Source organism: Haemaphysalis longicornis, unplaced genomic scaffold (assembly GCF_048455015.1).
Source record: "Haemaphysalis longicornis isolate Haplotype H1 unplaced genomic scaffold, Haemaphysalis longicornis Haplotype H1 scaffold_13, whole genome shotgun sequence".
In the NCBI taxonomy this organism is placed as follows: domain Eukaryota; kingdom Metazoa; phylum Arthropoda; class Arachnida; order Ixodida; family Ixodidae; genus Haemaphysalis; species Haemaphysalis longicornis.
In genome coordinates, this window is record NW_027526233.1 from 15,720,713 (window position 1) to 15,737,206 (window position 16,494).

The window sequence follows — 16,494 nt, forward strand, 5'->3', positions numbered from 1 at the left end:
CAATCACTGCGCTAAGTCGATGCAGCTTTTAGGTCATTTAGATGTCATATCCCATATTTCATTTTAGTTGCTGGAATGTCCCTTCTGTAGGTATTACGTGAAATTGTTCGCAATCGTTTTTTTTTTGTGGTCGTATCCGGAACCCATTGTGGGTTTGGTTGCTGGCTGGCGTGAATAACGTTTTGCTGTTGTTCGAACCTACCTTTGTCACATGGTGAGGTAGCTGGCACATGAGTGGCGCACAAAGCTCTTCAAGACGTTTTAGGGCGCAGTCCTTTGGCGCCGGTCCATGGGCTCCGCCGCGTCGCCGTTGTCATGACCGAGCGAACGATGGGAAGACCGACGAGTGAGAACGATTGGAAGGCCGACGAGCGAAAGAAAGCAAAGGAGGAGAGTGTTGCGAAATTCGAAGTGTAGGGCTGTTCGCATGGCGGCGCGAGCCAGCGCCCTCCGAAAGTGTGTGGTGGGGGAGAGGAGGGACAGTATGGTGTGCCCGCACGAGGCGCTCGACTGCGCGGCGCTTAGAGAAAACTTGAGGGGGCGTGCGCGTGACTGTGATGTGCGTTCTCCTTAAGACTCACTTCGCAGTCCCTTCCTGAGACGCATTTCGTGCCGACGACACAGAGGCTCACCGTAGCTGCCTTCGAGAGAACCCACGAGTGAGTGCTGCCTCAGCGCCCTGCAGCCGCCAGCAGTAAGTGCTGAACTGCGAGTTAGGCAACCGGTCGTGCGTATCCCAGACCGCTGCAGCTATGCGAGCTGCCAGAGCGGAGGCTCAGCACCGCCGACGCCAAAACCTTGAGTGAGGGCTGAAAAATGAGCGATGCAACCAGTCCATGTGCTTCGTCAGCCAGTGCAAATAAAAGTTTTCCGTGACCATACAAATATCTCCTTTGAAATTCTTTGCGGCAACATATTTTGCAGAGTCAAAACAGCTAACGAGGTGCACCCAATTATCTCATTAGAGGGTATCGTAATTGCCAGCCATTTTTTCACTCTACGTTAATCTTCGGCAGTACAACGCAATATTTATGTAAGTACGCCTCGTGCACTCGCACCTGTTCAAACTTGACTAAAAAAATGCAATATTGCAATCGCATAATATTAACATACGCTATTTAACGGTGAAATTTGATTGACAGTCAGGATTGCTACTCGTAATTGAACGAAAAAATTACAAGTCAAAACTGGTTCTGGAGGACGACAGCAGGTGTAAATATTTTAAAATTTACCTAAATAGGCCAAAAATATCCTCAATGCCTTTATCTTTTACAACTTTCCTCCCCGCAGCACCATTTGGTTTTTATCGCAAAGTGTGTAAGTGGCGAAATTTAGGCGATAAATGTCTTTCTCCTTTTATGGGGTTTCAAAACGTTTATATCTTAAGGCCTTTTTTAAAGGGAGTAAATGGGGTTTGCACGGGTTTGAAAGTGATATCATACTTCGGAGCGATGCTAGGAGGTTTTTTTGGTAGTGTTGCACGGCGTAAAATGCAGAACCGTCATTGTTGTTGAAAGCAGGTTTGCTTTTGCTTTAGTTTCCGATTTATCAGATCTATCAGATTTGTTTCTATTTGTGCCCTTCAAGAATAGCTTGCATGAACTAAGAAAGCAGTGCACACATCTTTTGAGTTTATATTTGCTTTACTAAGTACATGTTACATCTGCGTCACTCACGAACCATAACACAGGGGCAATTTTTCTGGCGAGAGACACTTCAGTTCCGGTGACCTTGAAGTGAAGAATTTTAAAGCAGTTCTACTCAATCTGAATGCTGCCAAATGTAGAGTGGTGATTCTACTGAGGGGCAGCGGCCCCTCTCGCTGTTTCCCTCCATGTCCCATTCCTCCCTTCATGTATTGAACAAGGATTTCGTTAATGAATACTAATTTTCCCGCCTTCGCTGTGCTCGCGCGCCTTCTCCTAGCACAGCTGGCACTCTTTTCTCTATATTTTGCTTCGTGCTCTGCATGGAACAGCACGAGTGGAAGTTCTGTCTTTTTTCTGCTTTCTTTCACCTCGCACGCGCTACAGCCCGTCTACACCATTTCTAACACGTCGTTTTATTCTTCCGCGGCCACTTTTTTTGCTTACTACCCCAAATGACAACTGAACGAGCAGATGTAACTAAACGAACGCGTGCACTGCCGGGTCAAGTACATATATTTTGCCTCAAATACCTCCAGCTTTTTTCGCGCTAAATAGACAGGTATGAGCCGTGGCAGCGGTTGCTGCAAGTTCGAACAGTTCTGCCTATATAAGACTCTTGTCCAAGTATGCTCTTACCCTTTGTCGTAAAGGTTGAATTGGGGGACGAGCGTCTACTTTTTCGAAGCCTCTGTTTGGGTGCATTACGCTGCGTGACTATGTTTAATTGCGTGAAGCGGCGTGACTGCCGTGGTGAATACATGTTACATCTGCGTCCCTCATTGACCATAATACAGGGGTAGTTTTGCGACGATGAGCCTAATCCTTATATTTCTCCGCACTTAAAAAGACTTTACAAGGCCGTACTTCTGACAGAGAAGAGCTAAATTCTGATGATGTGGCATGGAGGGATGATGATTAAATTAGTAGCTGTCAGCTTTATAGAATTCCGCAATTTAAGACCGAACGTTGTTTTCGAAATTCTGTTCATTGAAAAATACAGCCGGCAAAAACACGAGTAAATGTTAGGGAGAGTATACTGGCGCAGAGTGCCAACACGTATCCTTCCCGGCCGTTTCAAAGGGCACCGCACCAATTGTCTACCGAGGGCCCGAATGTAAATACAGAAAAAGCTTTTAAGTGCGAATGCACTTCTTAAGCGACCCTGAATCACGCGTCCACCGCGTCCGTCCATCCGCACCACATACCCACTTAGGGCGATTGGCCAAGAAGAGTTTTTAAGTTCGAAAGCGACCCCACCACATACCCACTTAGGGCGATTGGCCAAGAAGAGTTCCTTCGCTACCCATTCGGCATATCTTCGTGATACTAACCACTTCCTACGGGAAATTAACAACATAAAAATCCCTGATGGCGCCTTCCTTGTAACTATAGATGTAACTTCTCTGTACACAAATATACCTCACCGAGATGGGATTGAAGCCCTGGTTGAATCCTATAGCATACATCGGGATCACAAGGCGCCAAGCCCACAAGTCATTGAAACTTTGACCAGGCTAGTGTGGAATTAAATAGCTTTTAATTCCACAATCAGTATTATCTTAAGCGACCCTGAATCACGCGTCCACCGCCGTCCGTCCGTCCGCACCACATACCCACTTAGGGCGATTGGCCAAGAAGAGTTCCTTCGCATCACCCGTGCATTCGCACTTCCCCATGCTCCCCTTAGGGGAAATGCGGGTGAATTTTTTTAATTCGAACCGCGAGGGGGCGCCATCCGAGTCCGAAATAACGAATTATGGAACTAACGAAAGTGAACAATAACAACAGTAAACTGCATTAGGGAAGCAGTAGGGTATCTCAATACTTTCATGCTCGACAACGCCCGCAATGTCGGCATTCCTGTCGTCCTTAAAGGCGACAGTCAACACTTTTTACGCTCTCGAACGAATGTAGCGGAAAGCCTCATCTCCGTCATTCTGAACATCGAAGAAGAGACGGGCGATGTTCGATTCGGCCTGGACTTTCGAGCAGACGGCCGCGCTATCCTTCGTTGTTGCAATCATTGGCGTCGTTGGAAGCAACAGGTTCTGCGCTTATGACCCGTGATTTGATTCCCCCATCCGTCAGCGCAGCCAACACGCTACTGCACACTCATCAACGTAATTCGTAGGGATTGCGTCTTTGAGAACCTCCCCCATTAGAAATTTGGTTTGGGTTTAGCCTATTTTGCCTTCTACGCTCTACGCAGCCTTGTCTGCAATCACTGTCACTAGGCTGGGTGCGTTTCTGTGGCCGCGTGTCAAACCATGGCCTCCGCGATTAAAATCTTGTAGTAAATTTAAAAAAGCATGAGCGCAAGAACATAATCAGTAGGCTGTATAGCAGGTGTACCCTGAACGAGGTATCAAACAAAAATATAGAAATGGTCAATTTCTAAAAATAACTGCAAAAATCAAACACGGCGTCAATATAAAAATGCAATGACTGCTCTCGATTGTTGTCCATAACCCACCCTACGCGGAAAAAATATAACGGCTGTTCCAACAAGCAAGTTCCCGATAAATCTTTCGCCGAAAAGTTTCCGCACCCAAATGTCCGCACCGAAACGTCGTGCTCCGAAATGTCCTGCACCGATCAAATCAAGCCCAACAAGCAAAACGCGATTAACTTTTCGCCGTACAGTGACATATCTTGGTTTCCGTGCTATTCCTCGAAGCTTCTGAGACAAGCGGACTTCATGACCTGATCGTTTGGTTGGTCAGCTCAGCAAAAATAAAGCTTCAACACAGTTACGCGAATTCCGGCAGCGAAGACACGCAGCAACTCAGGCCCCGCAAAGCCGTGGAGAGGAGTGGGTGCAAGCTGCCGAACCATCGGCTAACACCGCCACCTCGCGGCGCGTTGCGGAGTTAGCCAAATTACAGGTTTTTGCTTGGGGACGCGCCGAATGGGACGGCCTGAGCAACGGCTCGCCGCCGGCAGCCGATCAAAGAGGCCATGGTCAAACAATAAGCCGCAGCGGCGGTGGCCGATAGTTGCAATTATCCGTAGCTGAACCAATTCACGTTCGAATTAACGAGCGCCTAATACATACGCATCCGCGAAGCCTTGGCAGAACGAAATCACAGAGTTTGAATTACCCATTAATTTGAATTATTGAAGTTAGAATTAGCAGGCTTTTACTGCAGACCGGATGCACTTGTGAGTTTTCTACTGTCAGCTGAAAGTTGCTGTGGGGCACAGGCATTAGCTATTTGCCGTCTTCTGCGCGTGCACGCAACCGCGTCTATTTATTCGCACGTATGAGCATGTTAACGCCGGCCACAAGGGGTGTCCGTCCGCTCCCGACAGCTTTATTTCAGACAGGAAAGCCTAACATATCAGTCGCTCGAGTGGGGACGGCCAAACTTTGATGGTGTGGTTATGCCGAAGTATCCCTGCACGTTGCCCTCACCACGTGACGGCCCAACTGAAGTGCGTGAATAGTCACGTGACCTTACGAACGGTGTCACGTGCGATGTAATCGCGTCCACTAGATTTGTTTTCTTACTAGGCACACTTCAGTGAAATATCAGCAGTTGTTGAGTTGGTGAATGTTGCAGTCTAAAGAGCACAGAAATTTTAGCAGGTTGCGTGCTAGCATGAAAAGAGGAAAATTTGCAGAAATATGTACTGAAGTGATTGTTGGCACATCTCACCTTCCAAAAACATCGCCGAAGATCGGACTAAGCAAGAACCGCACACCACAGCCCAACGCAACACTGACCAACACAGAAGCTGAGATGTTGTGGGGAACAGGCACTTTACAAGGCAGTTTTGGTGACGCGGGTTGATTGGGTCGCGTCTCATCTTGTCGTACTGTTTCGTATGCGAAATCACAAAGGGCACGCCTGTGTCATCAAATGAGAAATGTAGGAGGAGCGGAGCTGAGAATAGAAAAAAAGAGGCAAGGTAGGCAGAAAACAAACGGAAATGACGGTAAGCACCTGTTCTCCTCGAGAAAGTGGCAAAGACGTTGAAGTTTGTCCCCTTCACTTGCACATCTGTAGGTAGATTTAGACAAATGATTACGACATTAATTGATAATAAGGGCTGCGTCTTGAAACATTCAAAAGCGTATGCAGGATTAATGAATTGGTTCCCTAGGAGCTCCAAAGAAGCGGGCCCGCCCTAGAAGAAGGGGGAAACATTACCAGCCAGTGGACCAACAATTGCGGCATCACAAGTATGGCGAAAACCGGTAATTATAAGTAAGTTGGAAGAGGGTTCAATGTGTTTATGATAATTAAAACGCTGTCAAAAAGAAGGCAACAAAAATTGAATACCCGAGTACATTCCCCGTAAATATAACTTGCTTCTGGTACCGATGTATAAAAGGGGCGTCCATATGTAGAACTCAGCTACACGTATGCCATCGTTTTAACCGTACAAATATTCTCTTGGTGTTATTTTAAACCACTTTCATTCGAAGGCTACGCTGATTGATTGTACATCATCATCATAAGCCTGCTTATGTCCACTGCAAGACGAAAGTCTCTCCCATTGACCTCCAGCCACTCCTGTCATGTGCTCCTCGAGTGCAATCTTTCCCCCGAATTTTCTTATTTTGACTCTCCAACGAACTATTGTCCCTCGCCTTATGGACCCCTCTCTCGGTATCCACTCGGTTGCCCTGTTTTGTGCACCGGTTGTCATTTCGTCTCACTGGATGGCCTTCACAAGTCCGTTTCTTATTCTTCATTTGAACTCTGATCTCCTCTACTCGAGTTTGCTCCCCGAAACAGGGACCTCGCTTTCTGTCCCTAAGTGGTACGGAAATCATTATTCGTTTCAAGGCCCGTTAAACCGGCCTAACTTTGCTTTGTAGTTGTTTAGTAAGGCGGTAAGTTTACGCTCCATGTGTCATTCCCGGCGGAATGGAGTGGTTGCATATTCTTCTTTGAGTTATAGAAGTAGCTTATTTCGATTATTAGGGGATGTTTGCTAAAAGCCCCACAGCAAATATTTATTCTGCGCCGAATATAAGTCTCGTGATTGGGTCAGCTCTGACAGCGTGACCGAGATAGACTCTTCTACTTGTTTTAGAGTTTCGTTACAGAAACGGAAGAGAGTGCTTTCGGCATGTCATTACATCAAATTCATTTGTATTTTTCTTTACTCCCACAGTCTGTCATTCCGGATTTAAATTCTCACGCATTTTTGGAAAGTGTTCCTCCGAGTTACTGCGCAAAACTATGTCGTCTGCGGACCTAAAATGGCTAAAGTCTTCTCTGTTTATCCGTAATCCTGTGTTTATCCACTCAAGCTTCCGGTATACCTCTGCCAGGCACTCTGAATAGCTTTGCCGAGATGCTGTCTCCCTGTATCACGCTTCTTCCGGAGACGGTCGCTTTGCTTGTGAAGAATGATCTTGCCTGCAAATCATTGGTACATGTCGTCTAGAGGTGTTATATAGGTCACCTCTATTCCCTGGTATTTTAACGTGTCCAGCGCTGCTGCGGTGTGCAAAATCAAACACTTTTTCTTAGACTATAAATGCCATATGAAGGGGTGTAGCGTACAATGCCGAATTTTGTCTTGCCTTATTGACGACGCAAATGCAATCGATTTTTGAGTATCATTTCCTAAAGCCACTGTGCTCTATGGGTGGGTTTTTGGGAATCTGGGCTGTTGCTTATCTAGTTAAATGTTACTTTTGTAAATAGGTTTTATAAAACTTAGGGAAGGCTAATGGGCTTGACATTCTTTAACTCTTTGCAATCTCCCTTTTTGTGATTCAGAATTATTTGATCGTGCTTCCGGGCTATGGTCGCTTGGAAAGTCCTTAAGCATTCTGAGAACCGTGTAGCAAGATCTACAGTAATGCCGTCGTCACCTTCAGCTTCTCCTCTTTGCCTGCCCTTAAGAGCCTTTTCGATTCTGTCTTTTCTTTCTTCTTCTTCTGTCTTTGGTTAGTAGTGGGACTTGTCGAGCATTCTTCTATACTTAATAGTTTTCCCTGGACTAACGTCACTGTCCTATAGCCTTGTATGGAATCGTTCTGCTACTTTCATTATCTCGTCCATTCTGTGCGTTATGTTACCCTGTTTGTCTCTGAGGGCGTACATTCTGTCTCTGGCTATATCTAGCTTTTCCAAATTGTTTTGGGCTTTTTGCTCTTTCCAGCACTTCCACCACCACTCCCATTATGTGTGCTCGAATATTGGTGTTACATCTGTTGATTCATTTCGAGAGCTCTGCTAAATCAGGTTGATCTGTGTTACTAGACACCTGTATGTCCCTATGTTTCGGAATTAGTTCCCTCGTTTTCTAAGTTCGTTTTCTAAATTGTTTCGCATATGTTGCTTCTACAGCTGCTTGAGATTCTGTTATCACCGTTGTTGGGTTGTCGTTTAGCCTGTCTCAACTACGCTCTTTCTTCTCGTTTAGAAGCGCGTATTCGTTTTGAAGGGTTATTTTCGATTCCTGCTTCCTGTCTCTAACTAACTTCATGCTGGGTGTCTTACTTTTTACGATTCTCCTTTCTTTTCCTTTGAGTGTCAGCCTGAATTTGCATCTAAGCATATTATGAAAACTGCTCCGAATCTGGCCCAGAACCTTTACTTTGTGTACAATGCTTCATTGTCACAACAAATGAAGCCAATTTTATTTTTGTTGACCCGTTATGACTTTTCGATGTCCATTTGCTGTTTTTGGTTAGCGGAAGAATGTGTTCGTTATCCTCAGGTTCTTCCTCTCTGCAAATTCCGCCAGTTTATCTCCTCGACCGTTGCGGTTGCCGATTTCAAAGTTTTTCACGAACGTTTCCACTATTTGCATCTTGCGTACTTTTGTGTTAAGTTCTCCCATAACAATCGTGAACTGTGTTTTTCCCTTCTCTATTGCTCACTTACAGGACTCATAGAATATTTCTGTGGCATCTCCATCGTAGTTAGCTGTTGCCGCATGGGCTTGTACTATGTATGTGTATCGCTGGTTTCCTTCATCCCCACTGCTATTGCTGAACGCACCAAATGATTCACAAATTATTTAAGGTTTTTAGGGGTCATAGACGGTACATGATTGTGCTCGTATAAGACTATAGGCTGCAGTGACAGATTTTATTTAAAACACCGCGTTTATCCTAATCTTTATCAACGGCACATCGTTAAAGAAACGGAGTTCTGCCTCGACCTCAGTGATCTATCGGCAGTTATGTTCTCGAATGAAAGAGCTTGTAGCATCACACGAAGATAGGTACTTTCGGAAACCACAGCAGCAGCTCTATGCGGATTTTTTTGGTGGCTTGGTTGGCTGTTCTTTTTAAATACCAAAAATTTTCTCGCACAGTCCAGGTAGTTTCTCCGCCTATTGAAGCTGAGCAAGTGACTCTATATTAAAAAAAATGAACGCAGCAAGAAACCTTGTGTGCGAATCGAATTTCAGTAAGAAGTCCGTCGCTCGGTGTTCAGGCTTTTGTATACGGCGATATTCAAATTTAAAATGAAATGCCCAAAAGGCCTCAGCAACAGACAAAATGAGCCATGCGAAGGGAAGCAGGAAAGTTTCGGTTAGTCGCATGCATTCCCGCCTGAATTACTGTCGTTCTAACTGATTTCACATTCCCAGATAAAAATGTATATGGGAAAAACGTACAGAGAGAGTTTTCAGCAGAAAATATGAAAACAATTAGAGAAGCTTCCTCTCACGCGCAAGACTTCAATGGCGGAGTTTTTGTAGGTGATCCTTGATGAACACCAAGTTAAGTTTTAAAATCGTTGTGGTGTCGCGGTCGACGTCGGTGGCATGAATTTTCAGTGGCCGAGCTTATGCTTTGCAAGGATAGAGTGAGCTCGCCGTTTTGGTGAACTTTTTTGTACGAACTTTGCAAGCGCGACTTATCTTCTCAAGCGGATCGAGCCTCTGGAAACAAAGCGGCCTCTTCCTCGGCTACGCTATCTAAGGGCCGGGCCATGTGGAGTCAGAGATCACCTACAGAAGCTTTGAAATTCAAGTCGCGCCTCTTCTACAGTGCAGAGCGCACGCGCATTACGACACGAGGACAAACCAACGAGCGAGGAACGTACGTTATGAAGCGTCTTTCTCGTTCCGAGCAAGTGCTGCTACGGTACGGCGAACGCTGGAGTGCTTGGGTGGCCAATGTGTTTAAGTTGGTATGCTTGGTTTGACGAACGTGCGCGCGAGGCACGAAGCGAACACGGCAGTTTCTTTTGGGCAATATTGGCCAATCTGCCTAAGTGTGTATGCTAAGCCTGACGAACGTGCGCTCGAGGGACGCATACACGACCGCTCGGTACTTTCTTGATATTTTTCAGACTGCGGACGCCATACAGAAACAATTTTATCAACAGTTTCGCTGTTATTGAATGCGCATCGATGCCGGGATGATGTGTGGTACTGCAAGTAACAACACACAGTGTACAATATCCAGCGAAAACAGCGAGGAAGACAACAAGGCATTAAAAATGAGCGCAACATGCGGGAACGAATTGCTTTGATACTCTATGTAAAAATTGGTGGTTGTGAGACCTGAGCATGTGAATTCTTCTTTGGAATGAAGGTGTCTTCCCGCAAACCCCATCGATGCGTTTTGTTACGTGCCGGGAAAGCTGCATGAGTTTATAGCGTTGCGCAATCAAAACGCTGTTCTGCGTGCCATCAAGGAACGCCAAAGAGCGCTCGCTGTGGAACCATGCACGAACTGCTGCTAGCACCGATAGCAATGTGCCTGATAGGTGGTGTGATAGCGTTCATGTTACCGGAGCAGGTGCACCCGTTCGCGTGGAACAAGCGCAAACGAAGCCCTTTGAAAGTAATTACCTAGCTTAGAAGGGCATGGTCGCGTACCGGATACCCTGTGCTGCCTCTTACGTGGTCATTGCTCCACTGGCGGAAAGAAAGTCACAACTATATGTATTATTATTCACAGTCACATTATGTAGTCGCACTTCATTTGACCTCGAGCCCTTCTCATCCGTCGTCTCGAGCGTCGCGTCAACAGATATCAAGAATAGCCGAGGCGTTTTCTGCCTGTGCAAGTATAGAACAGAGAAAAGTAGTAATAGTAATAGTAAGTAATAGTTTATTTTTCATAAACTGTACAAGGTTATGGGGAAAGAAAGGGAAAAAGTTGCACATAAGCAACTTGACTGGTCCTTACAACCCGTGTAAGTTGCAGCAGCAGGGCGGAAAAGCAACAAAAATATACAAAACGTAAGTAAAGAACGTACATATAGATATACAAAGCTTATATATACACAATCATATGTACATGTAAAAGTGCACGCAAAAACGCATGACCGAGCGAGGGACGAAGGAAATTAATCCAAGCACATGAATGACCAGAAATACCACGCACGGTTGTGCGCGTACAAAGTAGAATTCCATCATTTAACCATGACAAAAAAAAACATGCTAACATAGTAAGCAGGAACATAATAACAGACATAGCCACACAATTTACTGCAGATTAGCAATGTAAGTAGAACGTTTTCAGTTGAGCGGTTGTAAAAGAATTATAATTGAATTTGTTTAAATCATGGGTATTTAATAATGCTGGAAGATTGTAGCGGATCATTTGTTTGCCATAATTTGTTCGGGTGAAAGGTACATGCCACGTTTCTGCTGATCTTGTGCCATAATGGCGCACAGTAGGTCGTAGGTTTGCTAGGCAGCATATTTTACGTTGTGTAGAGCTGCGCTCTTTAATAAACATGGTCGACAGTTGGTAATTATACAAACTGGGAAATTTAATTACTCCAAATCGTGAAAATAAAGGTGCAGTGTGTGCATCAAATTTTTCATTACATACAGAGCGTATAATTTTTTTCTGAAGCAAAAACACACGGTTAATACTAGTAGCAGAAGTCGTACCCCTTACAAGAATACAATAGTTCAAGTGACTGGCAAAGAGAGAATGGTAAACGAGTAGCTTTACTTTGAGAGGAGGGGATTTAAGTGCGAATACTTGACCCGCGATCTGCGAAAGTTTCCCGGCGAGGTAATTAGTGTGGCTACTCCATGACATATCTTGATCAAAAATGATACCCAGTGTTTTGGCTGACGTCACCACTTCGAGATTACAATGGTGTAATCTTATGTCACTTTGAAGACTTACGTTCTTGTTTTTGGCTTGAAATAGAACTGTTTTAGTCTTATTTGTGTTAATCGTCAGGCCATTTTCGATCGACCATTTATATAGTTTTGCCAAGACCGAATTGGCAGTGGTTACTAAGTCTTCAGAGTTATTGGATGTGAAGAGTAACGTCGTGTCGTCGGCATAGATTACATATTTGGTAGAAGCATCAACATTAACGATATCATTTACATAAATATTGAAGAGAAGCGGCCCTAATATGCTGCCTTGGGGCACGCCTAATTTGATAGGCTTGAGCTGAGAGGAAATACCGTTTACTTCCACATACTGACTGCGATGGTTAAGATATGATTTTATAAGATCGTGGGCGACGCCCCGAATACCGTAATGAAGTATTTTCTGAAGTAGAAGGTCATGATTTATACAGTCAAACACTTTGCTAAAATCTATGCAAACCCCCAAGGTCAGTAAATTATCCTCAAAGTTTTTTAGTATGAATTCTTTTTGTTCTAACAGAGCGAGATGCGTACTCATGCCTCTTCTAAATGCAAACTGACATTGAGTTATAAGATTTTTACTTTCTAAGAAAGTAGACAAACGTCGAAAAATAAGTTTTTCCAAGCACTTAGAAAATAAAGGTAGTATGGATATAGGCCTATAATTGGAAATATCAGTTCTGTCTCCTTTCTTAAACAATGCTAAAACTTTTCCAATTTGCATTTTTTGCGGAAAAACTCCTGTAGAAAAGCATAAGTTATAAACGTATGTTAGTACTGGTGCGATAGCATCAAGTACAAATTTTACTGGCCTCATTTGTAGTTGATCAGCATCGCGAGTGGTGCTATTCTTTATTTCTGTAAAAGTTTTAATAATCTCAGTCACATTGGTAAGTTGCATGAAGATACCGTCGGTGCAAAACGCAGTAATATGGCGGCAGGCCGTGTCACTGACAGCACTGCCGTCTAGACTAGCAAAATGATTATTAAAGGTATCTGAAAGTAGTTGCTCCGGTATGGTAATATCATTTTTTACAATTTTAATCGGCTCAACCGAGATGGGGTTGCGGTTCATCATACAGTTTAGTTTTTTCCACATTATTCGGCTGTCATTGTGGCAAGAGTTAAATGACTGGTAATGATAGTTTGATTTGGCCTTTCGTAGCTCATTATTTAGCTTGTTTTGAAAAAATTTAAATATTTTAAAATCAGCTGGGTTACGCGATGCCATGAACTTCTGGTATAGCTTCGTTTTAGCTTTAATTTTATCAAGAAGTTCTTTCGTTACCCATGGCTTGCGTATCTTGGCAGGGCGTTTCGTACTGTTACGCAAAGGGAAGAATTTTTGATAGGAACTCGTAAATATCTGCAGAAAAGATTCATAGGCCAAGTTGGCGTTCTGCGCATTGTAAACATTGTTCCAGTCAGTAGATAACATTTCATTTTGAAAAGCTTCTAGTTGATGCTGTGTGATCAGCTGAAATTTGTGAGAACATGCGTTTAGGGTCTTCACCTCTCTTTTTACACTAAAAAAATGGGCATGTGATCACTGACACTGTGGAAAAAAACACCGGGATTAAAATTGGTGATAAATAAATCAATACATGTTGATGTATTGACGGTCTTCCTGGTCGGCGCGCAAATCAGATTGTAGTAACCATGAGTTACTAGCAGCGTGCGAAATTGTTGTTCTGCAGTGCTGTCAGCTAGCATATTTATGTTAAAGTCTCCGCCCCAGATGACATTATACTTGTTGTCGGCAACGTATTGAATGAAAGACTGAAGAAAAGAAATGAAGTCATCGATATTCCCATGTGGAGGTCGGTAGAACACGGAATACACAGTTTTGGCACATAAAACAAACAAAACTTCATAATTGCAGGTAATAGAGCAAAATTCTTCGATAGGAGTTACACAAATATCTTCGCGAGCGAGCAAGGAGACTCCCCCTCCACGTGACGCTGTTCTTGATTTGGTAAAACAACGATAATCCGGCAGACGCCAAGGAACACAGTATTCATCGTACCAGGTTTCGGACAACATTATGAAATCAAATGTAAAGTCAAGGCTGCTAAAAAATACATCCAGCTCCGCAGCTTTATTCCTGGCGGATTGGCAGTTCAAGTGGAAACAACGTGTGGCTTTAGCATGTTCGTTTCCAACAAAAGTAAAAAAAGTCGAATGAAAAACCCAGTCTGCGCAAGACATAGTAGTTTGTGGGATCATTTAATGGCCAGGAGGGGCTAGCTTGTCTGGATCAGCAGCACACTTTATTCGGACATTACGACCACCTTCATCCTTCTTAACGAGTATCCGCCCGTTTCGGTGCCAGGCGAAGCGATAGCCATTATCTGATGCCCAATCTTTTGCAAGTTTCAGTAGTGCTCGATTGTGTGCGGTTAGGCTTTCTGAGAGAAAGTGACCCGGCGCGACAGTTTGAATACGTTTCCTTTCGTCAAGCCACCGATCACGCATAGCCTAGTTCGCGAAGCGAACGATAGTTCCTGGGATCCTGTCCGCCTTTGAAGGTAGCCGGTGTATTGAAGTGACTGATTGTTCGTTTATAGGTTCAAGGGATAGTTTGGAAGCGATGTGGTTTACTTTCGACAAGAGGCATTCATCTTTGGTTTGTTTGATGCCGTGCATTTCAATGTTGAGTTTGCGGCTGTGGTACTCCAATTCGTTTACCGCAGCAGACATCTTGGAGAGGTCGTGTGACGTGTTAGTTTTTTCGAGTTTGAGGACCCTGGACTTCAGCGATTTGATTTCGCCATCCTGCCTTGCGACATCAGCAAGAACTTTGCCGTATTGCTCAGACATGAATTTGATGGACGCTTGGATTTCGCTTACAGTTTCTTTGAGAGGCATCAGGTCATCAAGCTTCCCGCTGATGTCGAGTAGCATGGCGGCGAGAGACTGCTCGTTCTCTTTTGGACAGGTTGGAGTCATCTTAGATTTACGGCATTGAGGACATCGCCAAGATTTTTTGTACTCCTCTCCCTTTGTCTTAAAGGTTACCTCGGAAATTCCAGAACATTTACCAAGGTGGTACCGGCTTAAGCATTCACTGCATGACATTACAAGCTCATCTGGCTCAAGTATTTCAGCGCACGTGGCGCACTGTTGATCATTAGACATGTCCGAAGAATGACGTAGGCGCAGAAATACTACAACCCTACGGCACAACGCAATATAGGAAAAAGAAGAAAAAACACAGGCAGCACAAAATGCAGCAGCAGCAGCAGCAGTGAAGCAGCAAGAGTACAGTCGTTATAAGGTTACGAGGCGGGTTGAGACAAACCTGGAAAGTTGGCGCAGGGGGAATTAGTCGAAACGTCAGAGCTCCGCCGCTGCTGCTGCCGACTGAAGCTTGGGTAGAGTCGGTGTCTTCTTTTGTAGTCCCTGGGGGCGTTGCTTCATGCTGTAGACGTCACGAAACGTCCCAGGCACGTGATGGCGCAGATACAGCAAAGTTTGAGGCTTCACGATGACTGGCCAATCTCCAGGACGGCATGAGGCAGCATTCAAGGTAGTGCAGCAGGCAGCCTGGAAAGTTGGCGCAGGGGGAATTAGTCGAAACGTCAGAGCTCCGCCGCTGCTGCTGCCGACTGAAGCTTGGGTAGAGTCGGTGTCTTCTTTTGTAGTCCCTGGGGGCGTTGCTTCATGCTGTAGACGTCACGAAACGTCCCAGGCGCGTGATGGCGCAGATACAGCAAAGTTTAAGGCTTCACGATGACTGGCCAATCTCCAGGACGTCACGAGGCAGCATTCACGGTAGTGCAGCAGGCAGCCTGGAAAGTTGGCGCAGGGGGAATTAGTCGAAACGTCAGAGCTCCGCCGCTGCTGCTGCCGACTGAAACATTGTAAAACATTGTAAAAGTGAGTAAGTGAGTAAGCATAGGAAAAGTGAGGGACGAGTAGAGAAGAGTAGTTCCGCTGTGGTTGATCCCGTCGCACACAACACACCTCCAGCACTTCTGGCTGGCGCCATGCTTAGTCCGTGAGACGAGAAGCCTCGAAGGGAACGCTGAAGCGTAGAGCGACGAGGAGCGAATTCTGCAGCGGTTCCAGACATTTTATACTTTGCTGGAATAAAGTGTGGCCGACAGGCGAGTACTGGGGAGCGGGAGCTGGCAGTCGACGGCCAACACCAGCATGGCGAAAGCCGTGCGACATGTAAATCCAGGGCGGCGGCCCGCGTGGACAGCTGGCCGTCGAAACGAAGTCCCGCCGATACGAAGGAGCGCGAAAAAACACATCCGCTCAGCTCCGCGGCGACAGCCGAACTCAGGAAAGGAACGCGCTCTCCGACAGACGAGTCTCCCAAACACGGCAGCAGGCAGTCTGCGGACCTGTGCCGGCGACTTTCTGCATGTCTTGTGGCAGGTAATCTGTAGGACGTTATGCAAAACACTATTTATCGTCAAGGTTGTGGCGTTTGTGCCAGCTTGTCTGCTGGCGTTTCTCAGAGGGAGCGCCCGAAGGCGAAATCAACGCTACGCGGTGTCCGCTGGCTCCGCAACTATTGGCGAGAGGCGGAACCACGGGCGAGCTGAGCGCGCATTCCACTTCGAAGAGGAACGCTTGTGGTACGTCGCTTAGAGTGCAAGAAATATCTGTTTCTCTACAACGTAATGCTTTTGATATCAGCGGGACAGTCCGATGAGAGGGCCTGATGAGTGTTCCGCCATGATCGCGACTGCGTGTCCCCGTTGCTAAGGCGACACACATGGTTGCTGGTATGTGCGTCATACCAGTGAATACAGCCTATAGATAAATATTGTTACCGGGC